Source organism: Palaemon carinicauda, chromosome 8 (genome assembly GCF_036898095.1).
Source record: "Palaemon carinicauda isolate YSFRI2023 chromosome 8, ASM3689809v2, whole genome shotgun sequence".
In the NCBI taxonomy this organism is placed as follows: domain Eukaryota; kingdom Metazoa; phylum Arthropoda; class Malacostraca; order Decapoda; family Palaemonidae; genus Palaemon; species Palaemon carinicauda.
Window position 1 is genome coordinate 123,178,419 of NC_090732.1, and position 5,000 is coordinate 123,183,418.

Sequence of the window (5,000 nt, forward strand, 5' to 3'; positions counted from 1 at the left end):
AAGAAAATAACTACCTATTATACCCGTATATAATCTAGTATATGAGCAACAACCAAAATGAATGCAAAAATGTTGAGACCATCGAGGTAATTAAATAGATAATGGTGCATATATTATTAAAGTTTATATAAGGTACAATTCTAACCGTTTATACAATTCAATTTTACAATAATTATTTTCAAAATTCACAAAATAATCTTACCTCCCAGAGGTTCTGTGAATTTGAGGATATTACAATGATGTTACTAGACTTCTTCAGAATAAAATAAGCAGCAATAAATATTACTGGTTTAATAAAAAACTGTGAACATGGTGTAATTCGAAGCAAAATACGATCCAAATACGAGATACTAGAGTCAGAAAATATCATAATAAGAAAGAAGATACTGAGAATTACAGCTAAAACATGCCTAAATAGCCTATATCTAAAAACTGAAAAACACAATCTTCATTACTAGTTATTAAGATGCCTCTCATAACTTTCTGAATCTTTGAAATAATCCTAAATGCTATCTTACGGTAATCAAAGAAACTATTAGGTAACATTTCCCTTACAATCAAATATCATAAAAGCCGTCCGTATTTATATAAAAAATAAGTCCTTTTAACAGTAAGGAACTTGAAAAAAATCTAGAGTAGGAAAAAAAACCATGAGACCTACTGTATACAAATAATAATTTTAATAATAATATAAATAAATAAATAAATAAAACATTTGTTACGATCCAGTTTGCCATGAAGGCGGCTAATGTTCCTTATTTCTGTAAATGCATCATTCCAATAAAATGTGTAAAAGCCTAAGTATCTTCCCATGAAGCTACATTATTGTTAAATGATGGACACCGTGTTGAGGCCTAAACTCCAAGAACCTCTCTCCGAATTATTACTTTTATTACATTTTAAAATTATTTGAATACTTCAAGAGATCGAGAAGTAATACTACAAATGACAGAAGTCGAAGAGAGAGAGAGAGAGAGAGAGAGAGAGAGAGAGAGAGAGAGAGAGAGAGAGAGAGAGAGAGAGAGAGAGAGAGAGAATATTGGTATATACTTTTGAGAGTCTAGTCCTTTAAAAAATTAAGGTGAAGACAGACACAACACAGAAGTAGGAACGAGAAAGATCTCAAGCGAAAATCCTTCCCGGAACTTATGCAATTTCCGATACGTAAGAGATGCGAGAAAAAGAAATTAAGGCATACTTGGGGGAAGAAGAGGGGAAGCGGGGGCATTGAGCTTATGGAGAGGAGTGTGGGGAGGGGGGGACAGAACCCACGACTAAGGTAGCATAATTGCATTGAGACCTGACAGTTATTTCCCTGTGTAAAGATTTAATTGCCGTTCCCAATGGGAAACGCAGGAAGGCCAGGACCCCTCCAACAGCTACGCTGACCCCTCCCTTCCCCAAATACACACATAGGGGTCGAGACGAAGAATTTTCAGAGTATTTTGGATAAGTCTTTTAAAGGGGGAGAATCACAGTGCAACGCCCTGCAGACGCAGGGTCAGTCTCCAGCAAACTTCAAAAGGTCAAGAAAACCTATCACTACGTAGTTGAAGGACTGCAGGATGATAATACTTTTTCCACATAACCTTCATGAACTTTTCTTTTCTAAAGAATATATTCCGTACTTAAATATAAACGCGAAATTGTACGGGAAAGAACTTGCCCGGCACAAAGAGGCGTCCAGAAAAAAATTAAATTTAGATCAATAAGAACACCATAATGAACACTTCTCAAAACACTAATTTATCCTAGAGAAAGTTTTTAACAACATCAAGTTACAGAAGTACCATAATCGTAAATTTACGTCGAAAATTAAAACATCTGTCTTATATATTCGGTCATGTTCATTCATGCCCACCATATCTATATTTTAGACTCTGTAATTACAATGAGCTCGTAATGTAAAAAATATATTAATCAAGTTATAAACATCATTAAACAAATGAAACTTAGCTTGTTTAAAAATTCATTCACATACATACATACATACATATATATATATATATATATATATATATATATATATATATATATATATATATATATATATATATATATATATATATATATGTTTATATATACATATATATAAATACATACATAAATATACATCCATACATATCTATATACAAACAAATATATTTATATCTGTGTAAGTGTGTGTAATGCATACATGTATACGCGTAGTCTATTGAGAGAGAGAGAGAGAGAGAGAGAGAGAGAGAGAGAGAGAGAGAGAGAGAGAGAGAGAGAGAGAGATTAGTGGTGAGGAAATCTATTTAACTTTCTTGACCCTCTTTTGGGATAAGAATTAAATTAGTTACCAAGTAGGCCTACATAGCTGAATGTGATGAAACACAACAGGGATGAACATGTGCATGAAGTTAACAGCCCCACCCCACAGATTAAGAGAGAACCGAAAGGTAAATACTTCAAAAAGCCACTTCCTTGGCAATTCTATACGATAAATTTATAGCTACATGAGCGTGGCCACACACAAAAACACATACATATTATATATAACAACAAATGCAATCGTTTCTAGTCTACTTCAGGACAAAGGCCTTGGACATGTTCTATTTCATGTCTAGGGTTGGGCCAATTACATCACTACGCTGGCCACTCCGGATTGGTGATGGTTGGAGACTTTAGTCTGATCGCTCAGAGCAAACCAAACAAGTATGAGTAGCCCTGACTAGTAAAGCTTGGCTGATCATAGCGATACACAAACCCTTTCATCACGTTAAGGTACATGCTCTTTCATATTCTGTAATTACTTTGAAATACTAAAATTGAAACCGCTCAAGGGCTTGACAACTCTGCGACCTTGGCCAAAAGAGAGAGAGAAAAAAAAATGTAATGGTCGCCGTTACCTCCTTAATAAGATGAACAATAACAACCGGTCTGGCACTCTGCCAGAATCTCCCCAACACCTCATATAGTAAGCTCGAGTCTTATTAAAGAAAGTAAAAAATCTCAATAGCAAAGTCGCATTAACCTCAACCGGGTGATCCCTTTGGTCCTGAAAGACGGTGCACCTGAATTCAGCGAAACTCCGAAATGAATCGAGGCAAAGAGGGTCATTAGTTTTTCATCCGGCCACAGATTTCTCTATACGCCCCACTTATCCCAGATTGGTAGCTGTAACAAACACCGTAATAACAATAGTAATGCCAATAAAAATCTTTTTATCCCTGTTCCTCTCGCCGAATGAGGAGGGGGCAGCCAGTCAGCAGCGGTGCCATTGCCGCGGACTACCCGGCCAACCCATTAAAGGGGTATAATAAAAAAGATGCAATATTTCTCTTCAGTCAACATGTTCTTTGTTATCTACACTATTTCCTTTTGTTTTACGAATGAGCAATCTATTTCATTAAGGTCGACTTACAAGAAAATTGCCTTTAAAGCTATCGCCCTTTATTTTTAGTAATACTCTCATTTCATTGTATGCTTTCCAGTAATCAAAATATCTATATCTCTTATTCCTTCTTCGTACATGTATGCAGTATGCTGTACCAACCGTGTGACACACAATTGTACATAATTCCTTGTGTATATATCATGGTTGGTAAACAATGCCACGTAGTTATCCGTAACTGTTCTGAGATCGTGAGGGGACACAGAGGTTTTATATGCTTATGATCTTTAAAAAAAAAAAAAAAAAAAAAAAAAAAAGTTTAAAGTTACATAAACCCTAGTTCTTTATTAACTGGAAAACGTACAGAACTTGAGCCTCTTGCACTATTGTCTTGCATATGGAACAACTGGCTTTGTCACGTGAGATGGTGATGGTTATTGTTTCCAAATTTTCTGTACGATAAAATGTAAAACAGAAAACCCTTCATTATTTCTAAAAAAAACATCTGGTGGATATCGTTTCTATAGTGACATATTTAGTTTATTGGGATATGATCATCTGTTATGATTAATGCCACATACATTCAATGTACTAATAATGGTAATCATACTGTAAGGGACATGGGCCTCGCCTGGCAGCTTCATCCCCATGCCTCAATGTTTAGGGCCTTGCAACAGACCATAGGAAATTATAATAATGCAAAAATTGCTAAAATGAAGTCAATAACTGGTGAGTGAGTGTTTTTTCGTTATTTCATTTATGTGCTTCTTTTTAAAATTTAAGTACACAAGAACTGATTCCATTCTGGAGATAACTACTTCCGCCAACACCAAAGGAGCTAGAGGTCAGAGTTTAATTAGTTACCATATGCCCGGTTGCAGTGAAACTGTTTGCTTATAATGAAGTGTTGTCTTATGATACAACTACAAAAACAGTTTTAAACCTATCACTAATTTCTTACATTAATTTCAAACATTCAGACTTTGGCCTCATTAACACAGCTGCTCCAACAAGGGAGTTTTATATGCCTTAAAAAAAATCATCATCATCAGGCAAAAATTCTGCACTGAACATATTTGAAAGGCCTCGTATTTAGTAAACATAAGCAAAACATTAACATTGCATTCATCAAACCTTGCACTTATCCAATACATAAAACGTTTCATTAAAGTTATAAAAATTTTACTTTCGTAAAAAATAAATCTGATGATGTCCAAAAGACAAAAAAAAAAAATCATTAAAAAAAACATGAAAACTACACAAATGAATAACAAATGCTCATAATTTATACAAAAATAGACATAAAAACTCCATATGCACTTATCAAACACTAAGAGGTTACATTCATAAAAAAAAATGAAGCTTAGCACTTATCAAAAACTAAAAGGTTTTCACCACCATTCATCAAACCATTAAAACTACCCATTCATAGAAAATTAAAACTAAGCATTTATCAAAAGCATAAAAACTCCTCATTTATCAAAATATAAAGCCTGACTTCGTTTAAATAATAAAAAATAAATATTCCTCCACATTCATCAATAACATTAAAATATCAACTAACAAAAACGGGAATACAACTAATCATTAATTATATATAGATTCAACATCCTTAAAAACAAAAGACAGCATTCATTAA